A 26,329-nucleotide genomic window follows, 5' to 3' on the forward strand; every position below is an offset into this window, starting at 1 on the left:
CATATTAATGAACGGGAAACCATTCGCTGAAGCTCAAAATACCCAATAAAATCGCCAAGAAGAGGGTTCGAAGCGACGATGGATCCTCTAGAAAATCATAATTTGTGTTGAAAATGAGTCCATCCTATATCCCTTAATAGTAAGCCCTGAAATGTATCTCTCGAAAAAAAGATAGGATAATGCGCTTCCCTCTGTCCCAAATATAGTTCTCCAATTTGCATTGTAAAGCTTGGGAGCTGACCGCTTCTTATCTACGATGAGGAACACTTAGACCCTACAACTGACTCGATGGAGGATTTGTCAGCAAAGCGTGAAGGAGTAAAATCGCGAACTTCTGGACTCGTATACAAATATGTCTGGGTGAACGTTGAATCCACAAAGGTTTCTGCACATTCGAAAAAGTGAAAGAACCCAATGACCTATTGGACAGGCTGATATTCCTCTTGCCGGGAATACGGTGGACTTGGTGCATGATCTCCTCAGCAGCTACCCTTTTCATAACGAAAGGGATCCAAACTTCCACACAAAGCGAGAGGTAGGTGAATACCTCCTTAACCATGAGGTACCTTACTACTGATGTGTTCTCTAACAAGACCCACATGCGGTGATCCAGTACGTTTGAAAGACCAATAAGGTCTAGAACACTGCACGAAGTCCCAAGTAGTTTATACGGAATGCTTCTTCATGAGACCAAGGTCGAGCCTGTCTACCTTTACTTAGACCAGAAAACTCCAAAAAAATAAAAAGTCATGGTTATTTGTTACCCATTCTACCCGCGTCCTTGTGCAGAAGGACGTGTACCTCTCCGATTTACCGTACGAGTTTGGGCTGATGAAGAAAAGATGGAGATCCATGATAGCATCGGATGTTCTCAAACCCGAAGCGATAGTCCGGCTTTTCGGCAGGATGAACGCCTCATTATACATGATGACTGACAAATCACTTGTTAAGTAGGGTTAATAAAGTTTCTTCGGGGATGACGGGAAGAGGAAGGCATAACAGGATAGGGGAATGTGTCCGAGAACTTTCACCCTTTATTTCAGTTGCATCTACTTCAAAGGACTGAAGAGAAGGAGACTGCATTGAGGCTGCTGAGGAGACTGTTGAGGCTACATCTATAAGAAACACTAAAGAGAAAGACTCGTGGGGTGATCAGGGTGAGTGCGCTTTTTGGCCGACTACAAGTGAACAGTAAGTGATGTTTGATTCTCTAAATCCTGAGATGCCACGGAGGGGATAAAGGCATCCATTAGGAGCATATCCAGGTCCAATAACAAAGACTGTATTAGAATCATCATCTGGCCCAGCAATACATTTGAGGTCTCCGAGAAAATATCCCGGCCGAAGTATAGAAGCTCCACAAAGCATGCCAGGAAACAATAACCAACGTCTTTGCTCCAATCACCAATGATTCCTGTGTTTTAACCGGAAGCCTAGCCCATGTTCCTGTGAAAATCCCAAATTGTGATGTTCTGGCATGAGGCGTGGGGATGGATGTGAGATTCATGGGCCACACCTGCAATGGATATCAAAGTTTGTATCCTAAACCAGTGACCAAAACATAGATTGGGGGGACTGTCCACTTATTACCCTCTTATAAAACGCTGAAAAACCTCTCTGACTTTCGAGGAATGTGGGATCACCAGAATGATCCCCTTCCCCAAGTATGTACCACTAGAAATAATCCCCATCCCCTGCCATGTTAGCCAACTCCTTAGCGTGAGTGATGGGACCGCTTTTTCGACTAACACACTTTTCAGGAGGACAAGAACACCTTCCATCCTTTCTAGGTCATCTAGAGGAGAAAGCCCAGACCCCTCCCCCATCTCTTGGTTCGCTTCCCTGGGCAGAAGATGCAGGTCTGCATTCTGAAATATCCAATCAAAACTAGAGGGTATCAACCCAACTCTGTCCTATGACTGGCCTTAATAGCAGACCATTTATGGCGACAAGAATCCCACACATCATAACTAAGTAGTCAAAAGAAGAGATAACGAGCCCATCTTCTGTGTTATGCATCACGAGGAGGGGGAGTATCGACAAGATCCCTGTCCTCAGACCAAAGATGGATCTCTATGACCAGTACTTAAAGACTGGTATCAGGTGCCCAGTTCCAGAAAACCATTGACTTCCCAAAGACGTGACCAGGAGACTCTAATTTGATAGTGGAGCCATACTCAGAACCTTTAGAGCTAGACTGCTGTTCGCCTTTTCAGAAAGGAGCGATCTTCTGGTCGCTTTCCCTGGGCTATGAGCTGACTGTGTTCACTGTCAGTCCGAATTTTCTTTTCATCCCTTGGGAGGTATCTTGGATCGAACACTAGCTGTCACTTACTACATGGTTACGAAATTCCGGGATCCTTTATGCTCTAATTTTAGTACTGATTTATTTTTGTTGTGTGTGTGTGTGTGAGAGAGAGAGAGAGAGAGATTCCATACTCTCCTGGGATAGTTGAGTACTCTTCACTAACGAAGGTATCCCATACCCTCTTGGAACTGAGGAGTCTTCTTGAGAGCACAAAATACCCTCCTGGTATCAATGAGTGCCCACCTTGATTGAGTTCTGCAACTCAGGAGCATTATGCATCTTGACATGATAACAGGCAGATTTCACACACTCCTGGGGTCAAGGAGTGCCTATCCTGATCAAGTTCCATGTCCCTTCAAGAGGAGCAAGTCTCTCAACTTCATGAAATAGGATCACACACGCCCTGGGGTCGAATAAAAAGGGACACATAATCTTCTGGAACAGAGGACCTATATTGCAAGTCTGCCCGTACTCAAAACAGTATTGAACCTAGAGCACACGCCTGTAGATGCTAAGGCTCACACACCCTCCTGAGATCAATAAGTGAAAGACCCCATGCTATCCTATGATGGAGGAACCCAGCAGGAGTCAGAACATTTCAGCCCCACCTGGGTAATATTTTTCTGAAAGGAAAGATATGCACCGACGATATGAGAACTTTCTGCAATGAAAATTATAATAACAATATCTTAATGTCATCTCTTTGAACTAGATGACAAAAAGCATATAAAATTCCGCAATCACAAATTGGTAGCAATACTTACCCAATGTGAGAATTGATTTAATGTACTGCAAAAGCAAGAACTTGTACAAATACTGTACATCAGCTGCATGAAAAAGAAAGTAAAATTCTGGAACTACAAGAAAGGGCAGAAATATTCAGTCTGTACAACAAATTATATATACTGTCAGACAAATTACCAAAAATATTGCAAAGTATTCTTTATCCAATTGAAGTAAAAACAAACAAACATATTCAGGAACAAACAAGAAATACTTACCCTATACAATAATTACTAAGTACTTATATAAAAACTGTCATGTAAACTTATTCCAGCTGTATAAAAAAGGGAAACGAACCACCTCCAGACTACAAATGGGTTGCAACAATTTACTGTATTTACTGCCGAAGCAATGTGATAATAATTAATGAAAAAACGGAACGAAATTCCTCAAATAAGCAAATGTCACCAAATACAGAGAAAAAGATAATTAACGAGGAGAAAGGAAGGCCTACCATCATCCACTTGTGGTCCATGAACAACTTAATAAAAAACAAACAATTGGACAACTGTCAGGTTATGTACCTGAATAATGTGGGTAAGAGACATGGAGGATCTCACAGGGCTATCTTCAGGGATTGCCATTTCTTGCAAAATGTGCACAGAACAGACATACTTGTACACTGAAACAAAATCTTGAACTAAAAAAAAGTTTGGAATTACTTACCATGGTACTAAAATGGGTACACAGCCAACTGTCACCTTCATTTACCTATCATGGTGATTTCCTATGTTTAAAAACACACCAACTAATATAAAAAATGAATGCAGAAACAACACTCAAATGTATCAAGGGCTATAGGAACTAACACTTAAAATGAACAAATTATGCAAGTGGATTGCCAAAAACTTGTTGAGAAATCAACAGCCAAGGCAAAATAGCTGAGCAAAGTCACACATCTGAATGAGCTGGGTGTAAAAGGAGGAAGCAAACAGAATATATGCTGTGACAGAACAATGTATGGACAGAAAAGGGTAACACTATAGGGGGGAGGGGCTAAAAGTTTGTAGTGTGACTTTGTGGTCAATAATTCATAGCTAGGAGCTCACCCTTGACCATTGCAGTGTGGTCTTAAACAAGGAACTTAACTTCAAAGGCACATGCCAACAAAATGGATTTGGGTTCCATCATTTACTTGGGTCTAAATTGCATAGGACTGGCATCAATTAATTATTACTCCAATTTACATGCTAGCTTGTCTTTAAAGGTTCAATAAAATATAACTATCTATATTACTGATGCAGGTTTACACCTTTTGTTTTTTGTCATTTACCTCCATCCAAGGGACAACACTCTATCAGCTTAAAAGGCACAGAGAAAAGTCCTTGTTAGTTCTCCAGCTTTCTGGGTCATTTTCCTTTTGAAAATCTCACTTCACATCTGGAATGACAGATGAAAATCATTGTTCACATAAAACTGAACTAGTTGCTTCATAAATTAGTTGCAGTCAGAACTACACTTAAAACCATTCTAGCATCTATAATTTCATATCTAAGATGTAATCAGATACTTATACAATGTAATGGCAACAATGTGTGCTGATGAAATGGGGTGGGAGTCGTGTACATTTTGTAATGTTAAAGCTCATTACAAAAAGCAGTCATTGATGTTATCTTAAATTAATCCCTATTAAATCTATGTGCATACAAGAAGAGTTAGCTCCCTTTCGTCATGGGAACTCTCCACTATAAAGTACATGTTTTTTCCAGTATGGGTTAGAATTTTAAGGAAAAAGAATTTCCCATGATTTCTTCACTGGTTATACTGGCTATATAATAAAGACTTTGTATATCATAGGTGCTGTTAAAAGAACTTTTAATTCCCTTTATTTTGATATATGATTGATGGATGTAATTTAGGTTCTAGAGTACACAGCTTGGGCTCACTTAAGATGTGCTCGTATAAAAAAACTGCTAGCTCTGCATGGTCATTTTCACTTCCTGGACTTCAGAGGTAAATTGTAGAAAAAAGAGCCGATAACTTACTTTACTTTTCAGATATTTTGTAATTGGTTCATTGCACTTTCAGTAAATGCTATTGTCTACTTCAGCAAAATTTGTTTTCCCTATTTTAATAACTGTTAGTGTACTTTTGATTAATTTTGGTTAATTTGTCAAGCACAGGGGAGCATCCATTTTGTTGTACCGTGTGCTTAGATCATGTACAATTTCCACAAGTACAGTATCCAAAGAAATATCATCCACATTACATAAAAGTAGGGGACGCTAACCAGTTATTATATACTTTTGAGAGAGTGACCTATGTATGGTGAAGTTGTTTGCATACCTCTATGCTACATTAATGTAATGTGGATGGTTATTAATTTGGATATTGTACTTTTGGAAATTGTACATGATCTAAGCACACTGCTAACTAAAATGACTGCTCCCTTGTGCTAAAAAATCAGTCTGAATTTAAGTCTAAAGTACACTATGCATAGCAGCTATTAAAACGGAAAATTAATTTTGCCAGACTCGACAATAACAGCTTCTGAAAGTGCAATGAATGAATTACCAAATATATAAAATGTAAAAAAAGTTATTGGCTCTTTTTTATACAATTTACCTCTGAAGTTCAGAAAGTGAAAATGACCAGATGGAGTTAGCACTTTTTTGAAAGGTGCACATCTGGAGTAAGGCCAAACTGTACACTCTATAGACCATTCTCAGAATATATTCATGTATTCATGTGACCCTGGTCAACGAATCCAAAACAAGGCTAAGATAAGCACCAGCTATATTTTACCTCGCAACCATGGCTGCTACAATTGATACTGGCAAATGAAAAAATAGTGACGAATATTTTTGTGTTCCGTTGTGCAATGGCAATGGTAGAATTCACATAGATTTAAGCTTCCACTATATTCCATCAGTGAAGAAAATGGAGCGTCGTAGAAAATGGATTGTTGCAATACGTCGTGAGGAGGGGCCGAAGGTTAAGATAATAAACTGGATGAATGTTGGTGTTTTTATTTTTTCTTCTGAATGATGTAATAAAGAGTCATCAAAATGCAAACTAGGTTCTGTCGTTGAAGCAAATGAGTGTATGTATGTGTGTTATATAATGGTAGGTTTCTAAAAATGCTACCCCTAGTCACATTCCACAAAACAGGGTCATCAAAATCTCTGTGTACCCCCACGCAGTGCATTCATCTCAGCGATTATGAATATTGATATACGAGTAGTAATTACAGAAAAAGTGAATTTTATTATCTAGTTGAAAAAATAAATAGAAACAGCAGAATGAAAATGACCACGATAGAGAAGAGATATAGCACCAGTAAAATGAAAACGATGAGAGAACAAGTTGAATAAAATTAAGAGAGAGAGAGAGCGGATACAAATTCATGAAACTGTTGATAAAACCTACTGATATGTGTAAACGTAAGGAAAAGTGCACACTTATATCACAGGCCATTGAAATTCTATCACTGTAGTAAGTTAATGTCAGAGAAATCCCACAAAAGGGAAGCAAAAATATATATATATATATATATATATATATATATATATATATATATATATATATATATATATATATATATATATATATATATATGTGTGTGTGTGTGTGTGTGTGTGTGTGTGTGTGTAAATATATGTGTATATATATATATGTATATATACATGTATATATATGTATATATATATATATATAGATTTTCCTCCCTTTTTTCTTGCATATTTTGGCCTTTTTATTTTACTACAGTGATATAATTTTAATGGCCTGTGCTGAAAAATTAGTTTGATTTTTTTGACAACTAATTACTGCAATTAACTCATAGTTGATTTTTTTATTTGGAGACACCCGTGATGAAATTCTCAACGAATGCAAAAGAAATATCTGGCAAACAGCTTAGATCGTTACTCGATGTACAGTAGGACGCCATATTTTTTTCTTGATCTGCCTAGCTTAGCCTCGTTTTCGCGATACATTAGTATTTGTGAGAATCTCATTAAGAGTGGTCTATAACCCATCTTACACCCATCAATCATACACCAAAATAAAGGGAATTAAAGGTTCTTTGAATTATACTTAAGATAAGCAAAGTCTTTTTTAAAGAGCCAGTATAACCAGTGAGGAAAGCAGGGGAAATTATTTTTCTTTAAAATTCTAACCCTATGCAAAATGCAAAACTGTAGAGCACCACCATATACATAAGACTCGTCTTCAGGACTGATTTTATCCATTAGGTGGTACATACCCCAAAATGGGTAAAATATCTGTATTTTGTTGGCGTTTTATCTGCAATTCATTTAAAATGCATTTGTAATTCATTCCATTTATATTTGAATTTCCGCATCTTCTCTTTCACTTGCAGTCTCAGAAAAGCATCTAGATCTTATGTCTTCAAGTCATTTTGTCTTTTTGTTGAAAATGAAATATGAAACCAATTTACCAATGTCAGGTTTCCATCTTTGAGTGTTAAAGAGAAATAAACTGCATTTGAATCTTCTCTTATGAAAAGTGTGCTTTAAGAACACAGCAAATGGATAAAATTTAAACGATACCATTTAATTTATGATACAAATATAAATTAACTACAATAAATGTAAAAATACTCATGTCCATTAACTGTCCACAAATTTTGTTGATTTAATTTTGTTCAAAGAAAAATAGTACAGATATAACCAAAGCCAGTTGTTAATAAGAGAAAGAAGAACTTAATTTATAAAGGATGACCTTATGTTAGTCTGAACAAGAACAATTTTATGCAAGGACTTAAAAGTTGACTGTCAATGTAAAGATTTTGCGAATCTTATCCCAGGTAATCATGCAAAATGGAATTCTAGATTTAGCGGCAGCTAGAAGTCACTTTTCAAAGCCAATGACGAAATGCATTTGCATTTTGTTCTGTTTTCATTTATCATTTATTGTTTCTGTTCTGTATTTTGCATTTGTTCTCTCCATTTCTTCAAAATGCATTCGTTTTTTCCTTTGCAGCCCATATTTGTTTCACTTGTAAACTTGTCTGCTGTAGACTGTAATTAGATATCAGAAATTCTTATTGTTCTAATTAGGTCTGAGTATTGAATTCCCATCAGTAATGTAGGCATTGTAAGGAATACAAAACTATCAGTGTAAAAACTCTGTTCCAGAATTATAATGCAAAAGAACTTTTGAACATGAAAATTTAGCAGCAACCTAACCTGAACATTTACAAATCCAGTCATAAAATGCAAATATGCATTTGTTTCCATTCAACATTAATAGTGCCATTCTGTGTTTTACATGTCCATTTTCTTAATGCATAGTCATCATTCCATTCATTCTGCATTTATCAATATCATCCTGTATGCATTCCATTACTGTTTCATTTGTAGTTACTTGTTTCATGTAACAAGACTCAAGACATGACATTCTGGGCAGATGAAGTGAGGCATGTTGAAATTAAGAAACATATCAAAGAAACTTGTCTTGTGTTTTAACAAAAGTGAGTTGTATTTTTTTATTAAGGCAGGCATGTCTATATATCATATTAAATACTGTAAAAACAAGGCACACACACATATTTATAATAAGATAAACTAGTCTGAACCCGCAAATTAACAAGCATTTATCCCCCTAGGCTGTTTGTCAGAAGTTTAATGTAGAAATGCCAACAGTAATACATGATGATAAATGTAGCACTGTAACATATTTACATTAGTTATTAAGCACCCAACTGTAAACATAATAAACCCAAAATTGATGTTGAAAAAAACACCAGATCACGGTTTACACTATCCAGTTCATATTTAGAACTAAAAGTCAACACCCTGATTTGTATGGCATAATGAAGTTAATGTCAACACCCTGATCTGTATGGCATAATGAAGTTAATGTCAGCACCATGATCTGCATGGCATAATGAAGTAAATGTCAATGTCAACACCCTGATCTGTATGGCATAATGAAGTAAATGTAAGCACCCTGATTTGTATGACATTGACATAAATGTCAACACCTGTATTTGTACGACATATTGAAAAAAGTAAACACCAAATTTGTATGGCATAACAAAGTAAAAGTCAATACCCTGATATGAATGGCATATTGAAATAGAAGTCATCACCCTGATTTGTATGCCATAATTAAAGTAAAAGTCAACACCCAATATGTATGGCATAATGAAGTAAAAGTCATCACCCTGATTTGTATGACATTGACATAAATGTCAAACATCCTGATCTGTATGGCATAATGAAGTAAAAGTCAACACCCTGATCTGTATGACATATTGAAAAAAGTCAACACCCTGATTTGTATGACATTGACATAAATGTCAACACCCCGATTTGTATGGCATAATGAAGTAAAAGACAACACACTGATCTGAATGGCATATTGAAGCAAAAGTCATTACCCTGATCTGTATGGCATAATGAAGTAAAAGACAACACCCAGATCTGTATGGCATAATGAAGTAAAAGTCAACACCCTGATCTGTATGGCATAATGAAGTAAAAGACAACACCCTGATCTGAATGGCATATTAAAGTAAAAGTCAACACCCTAATCTGTATGGCATAATGAAGTAAAAGTCAACACCCTGATCTGTATGGCATAATGAAGTAAAAGACAACACCCTGATCTGAATGGCATATTGAAAAAAGTCAACACCCTGATCTGTATGGCATATTGAAGTAAATGTCAACACCTTGATCTGTATGGCATAATGAAGTAAAAGGCAACACCCATATCTGTATGGCATATTGAAAGAAGTCAACACCCTGATTTGTATGGCATAATGAAGTAAAAGACAACACCCTGATCTGAATGGCATATTGAAGTAAAAGTCAACACCGTGATCTGTATGTCATAATGTAGTAAAAGTCATCACCCTGATTTGTATAGTATTAACATAAATGTCAACATCCTGATCTGTATTGGATGCTGAAGTAAATGTCAACACCACAATCTGTATGACATAATGGATTAAAAGTCAACACCCTGATATGAATGGCATAATGAAGTAAAAGTCAACACCCTGATCTGTATGGCATATTGAAATAAAAGTCATCACCTTCATCTGTATGGAATGCTTAAGTAAAAGTCAACATCCAGATCTGTATGACATAATGAAGTAAAAGTCAACAACCTGATCTGTATGGCATATTGAAAAAAGTCAACACCCTGATCTGTATGTCATAATGAAGTAAAAGACAACACCCTGATCTGAATGGCATATTTAAGTAAAAGTCAGCACCCTGATCTGTATGGCATAATGAAGTAAAAGACAACACCCAGATCTGTATGGCATATTGAAAAAAGTCAACACCCTGATATGTATGTCATATTGAAGTAAAAGTCAACACCCTGATCTGTATGGCATAATGAAGTAAATGTCAACACCCTGATCTGTATGGCATAATGAAGTAAAAGACAACACCCTGATCCGAATGGCATATTGAAGTAAAAGTCAACACCCTGATCTCTTTGTCATACTGAAGTAAATGTCAACACCTGATCTGTATGTCATACTTAAGTAAAAGTCAACACCCTGATCTGTATGTTATACTTAAGTAAAAGTAAACACATTGATCTGTATGGCATAATGAAGTAAAAGTCATCACCCTGATTTGTATGGCATAATGAAGTAAAAGTCATCACCCTGATTTGTATGGCATTAACATAAATGTCAACATCCTGATCTGTATTGGCTGCTGAAGTAAATGTCAACACCACAATTTGTATGACATAATGGATTAAAAGTCAACACCCTGATATGAATGGCATAATGAAGTAAAAGTCAACACCCTGATCTGTATGGCATATTGAAATAAAAGTCATCACCTTCATCTGTATGGGATGCTGAAGTAAAAGTCAACATCCAGATCTGTATGACATAATGAAGTAAAAGTCAACAACCTGATCTGTATGGCATATTGAAAAAAGTCAACACCCTGATCTGTATGGGATAATGAAGCAAACGTCAACACCCTGATCTGTATGGCATATTGAAGTAACTGTCAACACCCTGATCTGTATGGCATATTGAAGTAACTGTCAACACCCTGATCTATATGGCATAATGAAGTAAAAGTCAACACCCTGATCTGTATGGGATACTGAAGATCTGGATCTATACTGTATACAGCTGGATGCACCATTAGTCAACAATATATTTTATGGGGAACATAAAGCAAAGAACAGTATAATGTATGAAGCATCATGCACAAGTTTCCCATGATTTTGAAATATTAGTAGGTTATGGAATAACTGTACGTTATGAAATAGTTATCACCAAATTTAGAGCATTGTGTGAAAAGGTCTGGTCTGGTTTGTTATTTCACAGCACAGTAACACAAGCATGTCATTTAGTGCTGAGTTACTGAGTATAATTAAATGCCCTAGTTACACATTGATATACCATGGTACCTGACCTAATTGTAGAGGATACATACCTGCAACCTATTGGCTGTTAGTCTGGAACAGTAATCATGAGCCATATTGTATCATGATATCTGTCTTCAATACAATATGTATCGAGATGGTTATAGTATATATACGTAAATAAATTTCTAAAATGTATATGCCAGTCCATGATTGCAAAACAAACATCACTTGTATCAATGGCTAAATTCAGTACGTGATATCATAAATTCTGAAAAGGAATGAAAGCAAACTGTTCTTTTAAACATTAATAAATTTTTTATCTGATATGCTAAAATGATTTCAGATAGACTAAAATGATTTAAAAACATGTTTATTACTGCACTCTGCCCAACACACCCCACCCCTGAAAGTCAGTGGTGCCTCTAGGGCCTAATTAAAGTATTTTGTTCTAAATGGACTGATCTGGTGGCCTAGTGGTTAGAGCATCCATCTTGGATGTGGGAGGTCATGGGTTCGATCCCCAGCTGAGTCATACCAAAGACATACAAAAATGGTACTAACAGCTACCTCGCTTGGCACTCAGCATTAAGAGGTTAGTGTTAGGACTGGTCAGCCTGGTCTCAGGATAATGTGACTGGGTGGGACATTATTCTACATGTCTGCAACATGATACCCCAGTGCTAGACATCACTATAAACTGCCACGTTGCAGACAGTATAGTGATATGACTGAAAAATTGTTAAAGCTACATTAAAAATCCAAATCACATCACATCACATTAATTTAAGTGTACTTTATAGTTCTCAGCTGTTGATATGCAGATGTGAAACAAATCACCGATGTATCAATATGCCAAAACATTTGCCTTTTTGTATTTACAGATTGATGTTGAAGGTGTAGAATCACTTTAAAATGATACTTACCTTACAACAGTTACCTTTAATCTTCAATGGTATACATAATTAGTACTCATTTACCTCTTTATTCTTTACATGTATCATATATTGTGTTTTGCAATACACATTGCATTGATACAGTGTACATGATAGTGTACATGATACAGTGTACATGACACAATGTATTGATACAGTGTACATAATACAGTGTACATGACAGTGTACATGACACAATGAAAAATGACAGTGTACAGTGTACATGACACAGTGTACATGACATATTGTATTGATACAGTGTACATGATACAGTGTACATGACACTAGTGTATCCTTCTACCATTAATGACCAGACACATCACACAGGGAAATAAATAAAGGTCCTGAAGTAAATGTGTATTTAGCAGACTGTAAAGGTCAAAGTTGTCATGGCACCTGCAGGGTCATGCTGAATTCATCTATCCTTGAATTTGAACAAGTAAAAGATGTTATTTGTGCTTTCATGACTGAATTCATTTACTGGATGTATGTAAGTCAAGTTTATGCACTCAGTTATTTGGTTATGTTTACATGGGGGGGGGGATTTAATTTGAATATGGAATGCTGAATATAATAACTCAGTCTACATAACAGAAGAATAGGGTAAATATACAAATGCAAAAATTCCCAGGCATAACAAATATTCACCAGACTGAGTCAAAACCTACACAGGGTAGGTATTACTTGAAAACAAATTCACCACAATGAGTCAAAACCTACACAGGGTAGGTATTATTTGAAAAACAACTCACCAGAATGAGTCAAAACCTACACAGGGTAGGTATTATTTGAAAAACAATTTACCAGAATGAGTCAAAACCTACACAGGGTAGGTATTATTTGAAAACAAATTCATCAGAATGAGTCAAAACCTTCATAGGGTAGGCATTATTTGAAAACAAATTCACCATGAGTCAAAATCTACACAGGGTAGGTATTATTTGAAAAACAATTCACCATGAGTCAAAATCTACACAGGGTAGGTATTATTTGAAAAACAATTCACCATGAGTCAAAATCTACATAGGGTAGGCATTATTTGAAAACAAATTCACCATAATGAGTGAAAACCTACATAGGGTAGGTATTATTTGAAAAACATTCACCCTAATGAGTCACAACCTACACAGGGTAGGTATTATTTGAAAAACATTCACCATAATTAGTCACAACCTACACAGGGTAGGTATTATTTGAAAAACAATTCACCATAATGAGTCACAACCTACATAGGGTAGGTATTATTTGAAAAACATTCACCCTAATGAGTCACAACCTACACAGGGTAGGTATTATTTGAAAAACATTCACCATAATGAGTCACAACCTACACAGGGTAGGTATTATTTGAAAAACAATTCACCATAATGAGTCAACACCTACATAGGGTAGGCATTATTTGAAAACAAATTCACCATAATGAGTCAACACCTACATAGGGTAGGTATTATTTGAAAAACATTCACCAGAATGAGTCAAAACGTACACTGGGGAGGTGTTATTTGAAAAATATTACAAGAAAATGTACATTTATGGACAGATATCATTTTGATTTTGTTTCAATCTGTTCTTGTCCTGTGTCTATAGTCTGAGACCATCATTATACACTATTGCCAGAGTAAATACAGAGATTCATCATGATACACTATTGCCAGAGTAAATACAGAGATTCATCATGATACACTATTGCCAGAGTAAATACAGAGATTCATCATGATACACTATTGCCAGAGTAAATACAGATTCATCATGATACACTACTGCCAGAGTAAATATCGATATTCCTTGTGATACACTATTACAACACTAAATACAGATATTCATTGCGATACACTATTACCAGAGTAAAAACAGATATTCATTGTGCTACACTATTGCCAGAGTAATTACAGATTCAGTGTCCTACACTATTTCCAGACTAAATACAGAGATGTATCGTTTATACACTATTGCAAAAATAAAATACAGAGATTCATTGTGATATACTAGTTCCAGACTAAGAGATTCACCATGATACATGATTGCCAGAGTAAATACAGATTCATCGTGACACACTACTGCAAAGTAAATACTAGAATTCATAATTACATCAATATCAAACCACCACTCTACTGTCTTTGCTGTTTGATACCAGTGATAAGTGGCTAAAAGACAATAAAGAATGGAACAAGAACCATAAATCTGGAATAAACAAATTTCTTAAAATTACTGCTAACAAGAATGCCTTAACTGGACTGATACTCTAATGGGCAAAATAAATTTGCAGTAACTGTCTATAAGTCTGTTTCTTCCTTGTATTCATTTGCAATGTATAGTCCACTTTACAATAATACTTAATTTAATAATGCTTATATACTTCCTATGATTGACTAAGCACATTTCTTGTTTTGAAATGTATCAAAGGTGATATTCCAAGCTGCTCTGTACCCTACACTGGCTATCCATCTGATCCAGAATCAAACATAAAATTTGGTCTCTGTGCTATGTTTCATTGACGGACTCTAGTCCAACATGCCTATCAGTCCAATTAAGGCATTCTTGCTAGCAGTATTTTTAACATAAGCATATATCTATGTTTTATGACACAGTTGAATACTGATGTAAACTTTAATACATGCTACATTCTTGAGGAATAACCTCAAGGCAAATCAAATCCGAAGTCATCATTAACAACTATGTATACATGAAGCTCACGCAGAAAGTCATTTTCAAAACATATTTCTATTTATTTGTCGATGTACTTAGTTGTAAATAGTTACTTTCATTGACAGAGAAATCTTGGAATGTATGTATGTATGTATGTATGTATGTATGTATGTATGTATGCCTCAGGGGAAATTGGTAGTATATACCTGATACATCCTCTTGAAATAAATTATTATTATTATTTATATTTTTATTAATATTAATATTATTATTATTATTATTTCCCTTCCATTATTTAGACAATCCCACCTGTTCTTTCAAATAAAAGAGTGCATATCCACTTAAATTTTCAGTTTTAGAAAGACCTTGCAGATTGATGGGTAGAGAGCAGATATCACAATCCCACCCCTGACCCCTGCACCAACACACATAAAACATGGGGATATATAGCTACTATATTAAATGAAATATTGTCATAAATCTGACTACAATGATTTCTAATATATAGTTTGTGTTGAAGGTTCTTTTATCAATACATCTACAGTGCACATTTTTTTTCTACGACAACCATATAACCATGTGAACATGGACTGAGGTATATACACATCAAATTTACTAAAGCATCCCTTAATTTATCAAATTTACTAAAACATCCCTTAATTTATCAAATTTACCAAAGCATCCCTTAATTTGTAAGTCTGCAACAGTTGGTAACTCCAGAATTAAAGGAAGTCATGTGATCAATCTCTATGGTGTATTATCTGAAGAGAAACTCATTGATTTTTCCTCCATGAGGATAGATCATTCAGTTGCATGTACTCACCAATCTCATTTAAAATTGCATGTCTCAAGCAAAATATCTGCCATCAAAACCAGGCAAACCATCCCAATACCAGCAGCTCCTTAGAAATATCACTAATGCTGACACTTGCCTTGAATAAAACCTTACAGGAATGAATTCAGTGTTTAGTGGAACCAAAAGCCCAGCTGTTCCTCTGTCCCTGACTTGCCAAATGACATACTGTGCCCTGAGGATCAATCATCTGATTAGAAATTGATATCAATCATAACATGATTTCCTTAGCATGCCTGTCATGTACATAAGATCCATACCTATAGAAAAGTGCATAATACTACATCATTGAGAAACTCTTATCTTGTACAAGAACGTTATTGAAACAAGTATCAGATTTTCCAATTACTAAGAAACATGTCTGTTTTAGCACAACCAATTAAACCTTTTGAAGCTGGTTTACAAATTGGACGGCTGGATTTGGTTCTTTTAAGGGCATTCCAAAGAATGAAGGTTATATCATGCTAAGGCAAGCCGAGTAAAATGTTTTACCCTGGGACACAATATCATAGCTAATCTGGGTTGAGCTGATAGTGAAAATCAAACCTACACCATTCTGGACTCAAGTACAACATGTTACACACTGACTCTTTTATCATGGTAAAAGAGTGCTCAGAATTACATGTAAACAATACCCTAAAATGCAACTCAAATTCAAGCTGAAGCGAAAAATCCCCAAAGTATATAACTTTAATAAGGCAAAACAAAATATGTGCAGTTCTGGTTACCCGACCTACCTTATTTTTTTTCAGCCGACCCTACTATTTGTTTTGAAGAAGAAAAAAATGGTAAAAAAGATTTTAAACATTTCAGAACAACAAAATTAACAAAAAGGGTGTAATTATTATTGAAGCAAAATTCAGGAAGCAAAGGATGCTTAATTTCTAGTCCAGACTTGATTTAAATCAGCCTGGACTTTAAAAAAAAAAAGATTAGACCAAGTAACTACCCAAATTTTTTTTATTTAAGCAGGACCACGTACCATTTTATTTGGTCCATCAATAAAATCTTAAATCACTTTTAGATTTTTATTGATATGGGGTCCCTCCACTTGCCTGCCATATCTTCATGACATATGTACACTACATTATTGTATCTACTTCTTAATTAAGAGTTTTTTGGAGCCAGAAAATGAGACACTGTCCTTTACAAGCAGGTATTCTTGAATAGAGCCGTATGTTAAGGCAGGCTTTATCTTCTGCAATAAGCTACCTTAACTTCTTTACTAGTTACATTTTTAAATTCTATCTTTAATTGGCATCCATTATAACAACCACTACTGCACTGATTTGCTGTTAAACCCTAATTCATGCATACCCTATATATACATGCACACACACACACACACACACTCGTGTTTGGTGGATACTGAGGGCTTGCATATGGAACCATGTACCGAGGGCATTTGTTCTGGCGATGTTAGAACGAAAAGAAATACTGTTTGAGGCAGTACATTAATAGCAAATGGTGATGTATCAAGGGGGGAACTGTATTATCAGTTCTAAGGAATATGAAATTTAGCAATGCAAGCAAGGGCGCACACGTTTACACAAATATTATGTATAATCCATACAAACTAAGGACACACCCTATTTGATAAAATCATAGAGACAGTGGACATTGGTACATTATGACCAACAAGGACATATTTGCATATCTACTCCAGTCTTAACAATCAATATGACAGCTCAGGTGGCCTAGTGTTTAGAGTGTCCACCACAGATGCAGGAGGTTGTACTAACAGTTCCCTCGCTAGGCGCTCTGCATTAGGAGGTTAGCGTCATGACTAGTCGGCCTGGTGTCAAAATAATGTGACTGCAAGGGACATCATCCTGCAAGTCTGCGGCATAATGCCCAAATGCTCAACATCACTATAAACTGCCACACTGCAGATATCATAGTGATATGACTGAAAGATTGTTAAAGCTATGCTAAAATCAAATCTAAATTACAACTAGTGTTAAGTAACTGTAACCTCTATAACAGTTTCCTCTACAACTGTTTTTTAGAGCAATTATATCATTTTTTGAATATATATATATTGCTGTTTTTGGCTGACTGATGAATTTATTGACTTACTGATTGTCCTGCAATTAGACTATAGTATGACATAACATGCTTCAGACTAATCCACTGCTTTGGAGATCATATTGCAATAAATTTGGAGTATGCCCATTTGGTTATAGTGCCCCATTTTAAGGAATTCTTTGATTTGTGTGATTACTTGTTTGATTATTAGAACTCGATGCAATAGAAATATTCCTAAGCCCAAAATAATTAGCCAATTAGTAGGAGTAAAGGTCACAGAGTGAAGTGTTAGTGTGTTTCCATGATGCCATGGTTGACCTTTAGTGAATTCAGGTCAAAACTGCATGAGTGTCCCTGGAGTAATATAGTCCCTATTAAAACCTAATAGTGTACATTGGTGGTGTGACTGCAGTGGCAGTATTTACGGTAGGAGACCAGTAAATTACACAAAGGAATAAACAAACAGTGACTCGGCAAATACCATTTATAATAATAATAATAATGAGGACTTTGTATAGCACCTAATCTTTAGAAGCTCTAAGCACTTTACAACATTAGACAACACCTATATGATAAAAAACATATAATAATATTATTACAAAAACAAACACCATGAAATTAGAAAAAACATTAAAAAATAAAAAACATTCTGAGAATATTTCAGGTAGGAAACATTATTAGATCTTGCAGTCAAAATAAGTGAGTTTTGAGAGCCCTCTTGAATGTGATCACTGTGTCTTTGTGTCTAAGTTCAGTGGGCAATTCATTCCATGTTGCCTGGCCCTGGTACGCAAAAGAACGCTGCCCATATGACTTCGTTTTCATAGTGGGAATATTGAGTATACGAGTATCTTGCTGGTGTGTACACATGGGTGAGGTCGGATAGCTATGTTGGACCGGAGTCCGACAGTGAAATGTAGCACAGACAACAAATTTTGTGTGGGGTACAGAGCAGCAGAGAGGTGTGCTCTGATTGTGGTACTCTAAGTATGATCAGAGCAGCTATGTTTTGAACATTTTGAAGTTTCTGAAGTAGATATTGAGATGAACCAGACAGAATTGAGTTACAATAGTCCAGACTTGAAAGTACTATTTAACATACAAGTGTTTTAATGGCATCATCTGAAAAATATTTGTGAATGGAGCTGATGCATCTCAGCTCAAGATATGCAGCCTTGTATGTGTTCTTGACATATTGGTGCAACGTGAAAGTACTGTCCAGAGTAACACCTAGGTTTCATACTGAATGTGTGAATTTAATGTTGGTGTTACTGATATTTATTGTTTGAGGTAAAGGATGTGACCGAGAAAGTCTTTGTGTTGTGATCAGAATGGCCTCAGTTTTATCATCATTCATCTGCAGATTGTTAAATGTCATCCATGATTTCACATCAGAAATGCACCTCTCTACACCTTGGATGGTAGCATCAACTTCAGTTGGGTGGCTAGATTTGTATATTTGGGTGCCATCAGCATAGCATTGGTGAGACACTGAATGATGATCTATGACACTTGAGAGCGGCTGAATTGACAGAATGTAGAGAACAAGTCCAACAACAGACCCCTGTGGAACACCACAACATAGATCAACTGGGCTGGAGTGTATTCCATTTGCAGATACAATTTGTATCCTGTTGACCAAGTAGGACTTGAACTTCAGTAAGGCCGTATCATGAATGACAAATGCATACTGGAGACGGTGAAGTAATATATCATGGTTTATTATGTCAAATGCTGCAGACAAAATCAAGGAGGGTGAGGACTGTAATCTTTCCGCATCCAATGCAGAGAGAATGTCATTAACTACTTTTAGAAGATTTGTGTCAGTACTGTGGCAAGGGCGATGTGCAGATTGTACATTGCTAAAAAGACTGTTTGAATTTAGATGAGATACAAGCTGGGATAGAACAACCTTTTCTAAGATTTTTTATATGAATGGGAGATTAGAAACTGGGAGGTAGTTCTTTAAATCGTTATGGTCGGTTGTTGGTTTCTTCAGCAGAGGCTTTACAATGGCAGTTTTGAAAAATGATGGGAATTGCCCAGAAGAGAGAGAAGTATTAATAACATCAGTTAGTGAAGGCAATACTGGATCTAAGCACTCAAGCAGCAGTGATGTTGAATCAAGTTCACACGACTTTGGTGCACTCTTCATCACGATTGTACATACTAAATCCATAGAGACAAGTTCAAATGCTGCTGATGGTTGCCGCTGAAATTCTGTATCCCAACTATATGGTGACAACAAGTCAATTGAAATTGTGTTGTCAAGCTTATCTTTAATGGTTTGTACTTTGTCACGGAAGAAATTTGCAAACAGGTCCGGAAGGTCGACTAGAGAGAACATAGTTGGAAGTGGTGGCAAATGTGATGCAGTTGTACGTGAAATGTGCCTGAAACCATGAATTGACTGGCCTAAGGTGGCACAGTAAAAATAGTTCCCTGTGTTAGAGGATAGTTGTATAGTTTCTATGGCGTGAACTGCTGACAGTACAGAAAGTTGAGGAGGAGAAACCATGCAGATGTGCGGTTGATAGATACTTGGCAAGTTTTGAGATCTGTAGTCTTGCACTGGTTAGCGAAAAATTTATGTAAATAATGGACATGTTGGGCTTTCTAATTTATAACTGAAGTTGTATAGAGTATTTGGAAATTTGGGGTAAACTTATGACTTCTAGAGGAATTGCACCAGGGTTTGACACCGCTCGGTGAAGCAAATACCTCTGGCTTATAACAATACTATTTGGCTGGATTTTAGCATTTATGGCAGGAAACTCACCTTATTGGCCATGACAAAATAGAGTAATATCTTCATTGCCTAATATGCATATGAATCTTCTCCCTCTCTCTTTCTCTCTCTCTCTCTCTGGCATGTGCAGATCATGTAAAGTAAAATAAAAAAAAGAACGACTATTTTTGTTACTGATATTGTGTATTTCACGGAGACTTTGTATTTTTCAAGTCACCTTGGTTGAATAAATCGATGATGCATAGAACATTATTTCTGCTGTAATTTGTAAAGTGTTTTATATCAACCTCAACACAAAGAATAATGATAGACTAAAACGTCGATAACAACAACTTATCTATGTTAACTGAATTGGAACCTACTAAACAGCTTTAAAGTTCAGTAATTGCAGAAGTGAAGAACAGAGTTCTATAAGAGTATATGAATGCATAGATTTAGTGGATGGGGATAATTTTCTAATACCTTTTTACAAACAGTTTATCCTGTTTTTATTGTTTTGGAGCCATGAATGAACAAGAATATACTTTAATGGTACAATACTCTCTTGGTTCACATTCCAAATCACTTAGTTTATACATTTGCTAATTCAAGGTACCACGTAAAGGTGTTTTGTATCGCTGATTGGAAGTTTTAAACAGTTTTCTTTTCTACATCGCCTAAAACATACTGAAGAATAACCATAAAATAAATGTTGCATATCAAGGATATCTTTGTAAAATCTCACCGCAAACAGGACATTTTAACAGATGGGTCAGACAATTAACAATTTTGGTAACAACTGTACAATGAATTGATACGTATTTCCAATAACATTTTGATGTACTTCTTTTGTACATGTCGTATATTTATTTGCCTGTATTGGACGTTTATGGTATGAATGTATCGTGAGTTTCCCAACACTACTGTCTCACATGTATGAAATATTAATAAAAATACCAAGGACTGTTATATGCACCAGCTTATCTTCTTATAGTTTAGCTTAGTAGTTGGTATCTGATGCTTGGATCTAAAGGAAGATAATACGTTTTTGCAATGAGTAATTTCATAGTGGAGATCTCTCTGTAAGTTTTCCACTGGGCAATCAAGGACATGGTTTCGGGCGTGTGTATCACCAGCTTTGGAAGAAAGATACACTCCAAAATTGCAAACAAGTACCAAGCATGTAAATGGGGACCATCATACAGATCATGATTTTACATTATTCTAGGCTAAAATAGTTGGGAGAAGCAAACTTTTACCATTTTTCCAACGGAGGACATCCATGGTTGGAGGTGTGTCCTCGGTATGTTGATGTGTAATCTCATGATTGTCCTCGGTTTACACCAAATACACACACACACACACACACACACACATATACATACATGCACCCACACCCTTCCTTCCTTCCATCCATCGATCCATCCATACATACATACATACATACACCCACACCCTTCCATCTATTTATCCATCCATCCATGAATACATACATACATACATCCATGCATGCATGCATACATACATACATACACCCACACCCTTCCATCCATCCATCCATGAATACATACATACATGCATGCATCCGTCCATCCATCCATCCATACATACATACATATTATTAATGTCTCTAAGAAACTTTACCAGTATGGCTATATGTAGGTACAGTGTATATATACATGTTACCTAAATATCCTCCAGAATTCTATTGCAATAACCACTCTGCCTTTATCAAGAATCAACACCTTCACTGAATGCTGTGCCAAGCTGTGCCAGTAATGACTACCTATGTTATTTCCATTAAGTGCCAACATAACTTGGATGAACAAAGCAGCTCACTTATTAGAGAGCTGAGAATGCTTAGGCATTATCAATAACAAAATGACTGTTTTTGAAGAAAATTAAGTCATGTTAACCCACTGACAACATCAGAGCAAATAGTAAATATTTTAAATGGATTTCTATGTCAAAACCTTAAATACCCAACTGACCCCATAACCTGATAAGGGCATGAAAACTCAATACATGTACATGTACTTTGCTGTGAGAAAAGACAAAGTCATCCCATGTATGTCCTATATTGCAGTACAGCTGCAATTTTCTCTTTTATTTCTTTCTTTCTTCACCAAACTCTAGACTTCTATAAATTTCGCATCCCACTAGTAACCTAAGACCATTTGGAAACTACCCACTTACAATATATAAATATGTCAGTGTCAAACTGCAAACAACATAGACCCTAATATGCCATTGCATACTATGCTACAAGATCCGTGTCTATGCTGCTTGTTCTATTTATTGCTCATAAAAAACTGCATAGACCCAGTTCTGCATGTGCATTACGTAATTGTAAATCTGGTCTATGCAGTCTGCAATTGAACTAGATTTATAAGTGAATATTTACATTATGCATTTCCATATAAACCACAATGAAGATCCACAGTATATTTTCCATATAAACCACAATGAAAATCCACAGTACATTTTCCATATAAACCACAATCAAGATCCACAGTACATTTTCCATATAAACCACAATCAAGATCCACAGTACATTTTCCATATAAACCACAATCAAGATCCACAGTACATTTTCCATATAAACCACATTCAAGATCCACAGTACATTTTCCATATAAACCACAATCAAGATAAGTGTTTTTCTCAGTTTCCATTTAAATAACAACGAAAACAGTGTTTTTCTTACATTCTGTATCTAAAATCACAATGATGATTCAATATTTTCTTACATTTCCCTATATCACATCAAGATCCAGTGTTTTTCTTACATTTTCCATATAAATTGCAATAAAGATCAAGTGATCTTACATAACAACATAAATCACAAATGACAATCTTAAGTAAATTTATTTATACTTCAAGTGATGTGTGTTTGCAATGTACAATCTTAAAACATAGCTATGTACCACATTCCAGAAAAGACCCGGATGTGCTCCCTTCGTACTTTATACTTGGCTTGAACACTCTGGGTCACTTAAACCTAGATAATATGATACACCTCATTTGCTTAAACTACCTGACTATTAATTAACAAAACAATCTCAGCTCAGCTTTTAATATCAGCCAATCAAAAAAGAAAAATCATTGGAATGACACTCTATTGGCTGAAATTCTTATAGATGACTGCTTTGTCAGACATATTGGATGTAAGATGACTGCTATGTCAGACATATTGGATGTAAGCTGACTGCTATGTCAGACATATTGGATGTAAGATGACTGCTATGTCAGACATATTGGATGTAAGATGACTGCTATGTCAGACATATTGGATGTAAGATGTCTGCTATGTCAGACATATTGGATGTAAGATGACTGCTATGTCAGACATATTGGATGTAAGATGACTGCTGTGTAAGACATATTGGATGTATGATGACTGCCATGTCAGACATATTGGATGTAAGATGACTGCTGTGTCAGATATATTGGATGTATGATAACTACTATGTCAGACCTACTGGATATAAGATGACTGCTATGTCAGACATTGGATGTAAGCTGACTGCCATGTCAGACATATTGGATGTAAGATGACTGCTATGTCAGACATATTGGATGTAAGATGTCTGCTATGTCAGATCTACTGGATGTAAGATGACTGCTATGTCAAACATATTAGATGTAAGATGACTGCTATGTCAAACATATTAGATGTAAGGTGACTGCTATGTCAGATAAATTGGATGTATGATGACTGCTATGTCAAACATATTGGATATCAGATCAGCAGTATTTTTGTTATGGTGCAACTAGACAGGGTGCTGATGACAGTTTACATCCAAGAGAAGCAGCAGTAACAGACATTTCAACATGGCTGCCATTGTGCCCATAATGGACATAAGATTGGCACTATTTTTAATTAGTACAATAACACCTAGACATCATTAAAAAAAACTGTTTCAGCAAAACACCAGACACTGATGTTTGTCCACATCAAAGGGTACCTGACTTTCTTTGTTAAAAAGTGCATGTTGCTTATGCATGCTCATCATTTGATTTGAGAGAAAAAACTTTATTTACATATGCATTGTTAATTTGCTTGACTTTCTTGTGTAGAATGGAGAAAAATTGAAATGAAAGGCAACCTCTACCAAGAAACGATAGTATTTTCTTCTCATCTGAATATGTTTGTGCCATGTCATCATCAATATCCGTCAATCTCACTTTAATACCAACCTAAAGAGGATTTAAACTTAAATCCAACTTACAGATAATGTTGACAGTCAAGATGCAACACTTGATCCATGACTTAGATAAATTTTGGACTTGAAATTCCCAAGTAGCTTGTATGAAAAGCCTCACACAGACAAAACTAAGCAGATCTCTGTCCTAATTTGTATGTATCGATCTTAAACATGTGTCAATTCTTAATCTGTCCTAATTTGTATGTATCGATCTTAAACATGTGTCAATTCTTAATCTGTCCTAATTTGCATGTATCGATCTTAAACAATTCTTAAGTTCTTCCACGTATTACATTTAACAGATATGTCAATAATGAAAAAGAAATGAACTGGATCCTTAGCAGAGCTTAAGACTGGTTTCAGTTTAGCTGAATTTGTAGAATAAAGTCAATTCTCTAAAGGAATAAAAAGATTACACAAAACACTCAATTCAAATTATTAAAGGTACATGTTAAATATATTTCTGCAAACACTGAAACTGCTGTACAACTTGCAATCCATGACAACAATAAATTATCCATACTACATATAGTTTGTTGTTTTCATTGGTTTAGAACTCTACATGATAATGCCTGGCAAACATGAAGATTCCTAGAATTCAAGTCTAAATCATATTGTACAATAATGAGTGAGTCTGAGTCAGCTGAAAGACAAACTCCACACCATGCTACTTTTGATCAAATGCTGAAAGGTCTTCAGCCTCAGTTCAAAAGACTAAAGGAAAACAATACTTCCCTTTACCACTTCCTATCTTGTGACTTTAGAAAGAAAATTTCCCTTAACCCTGTAGCAGGTGCCAGGATGCTGAAAATACGGTAATATTGGAAACTAGTCTTTTGCTAACTTGCTTTCTCACTCACTCAGTCACTCATCTTCACTCATTCATTCATTTCCTCACTCACTCGCTCGTTCGTTCATTCATTTGTTCATTCATTCATTTATTTTGATAGATGAATTGGGTAGACACAATGCTTATAAATACTTTTTCCATAATGCTACAATGGTATGGAGTAGCAATATCATCACAGCTAATGTAAATAATAATAATAATAATAATAATAATAATAATAACAATTAAACATCACGGCATAGCCAATCATATGCTGATAATTTGACTTTTCCATCTAGAAACATCGGTTGGTTGGTTGGTGTTTTGAAATGTTCATGAAGGTATAACACTAGCTTCATGTGTTTTCTTTCAACCCAAGATATATACTGGCATAAGTTTAGTCATGTGGCCCCCAAGCGGTACCACATTACATTGGAATCATGTTATAACGAGGGAGAACTGAACAAACAAATGAAACTTTAAAAATATTTATTTTACTGTAACTTTGATGATAAGAGTCCAAATGTACAATGCATCAAAACTTGTAGTTAGGGTATATATCAGGTTTCATCCATTTATTATTAAGGAGTTAATCTAAATGAAAAAGAAGTAGTGCAAATTATGACTGAATCCTAAAAACGTGACTTTGGTTGTGGTATGTCACACACCTTTATTTATATATATGAAATTTCATA

At 35.6% G+C, this 26,329-nt stretch overlaps 1 protein-coding gene across 1 annotated transcript in view; it reads right to left on the minus strand.

Annotated features, from left to right (window-relative positions):
- The window catches only part of LOC149781109 (uncharacterized), a 123,942-nt gene that overhangs the window by 64,222 nt on the left and 33,391 nt on the right, over nt 1-26,329 (minus strand). The window contains exon 2 of the mRNA XM_089935199.1: nt 4,365-4,471. The gene's annotated coding sequence lies outside the window, so the exon portion shown is untranslated. The remainder of the gene's footprint in view (nt 1-4,364; nt 4,472-26,329) is intronic.

Source organism: Sinohyriopsis cumingii, chromosome 15, assembly GCF_028554795.1.
Source record: "Sinohyriopsis cumingii isolate HCF-2022 chromosome 15, ASM2855479v2, whole genome shotgun sequence".
In the NCBI taxonomy this organism is placed as follows: domain Eukaryota; kingdom Metazoa; phylum Mollusca; class Bivalvia; order Unionida; family Unionidae; genus Sinohyriopsis; species Sinohyriopsis cumingii.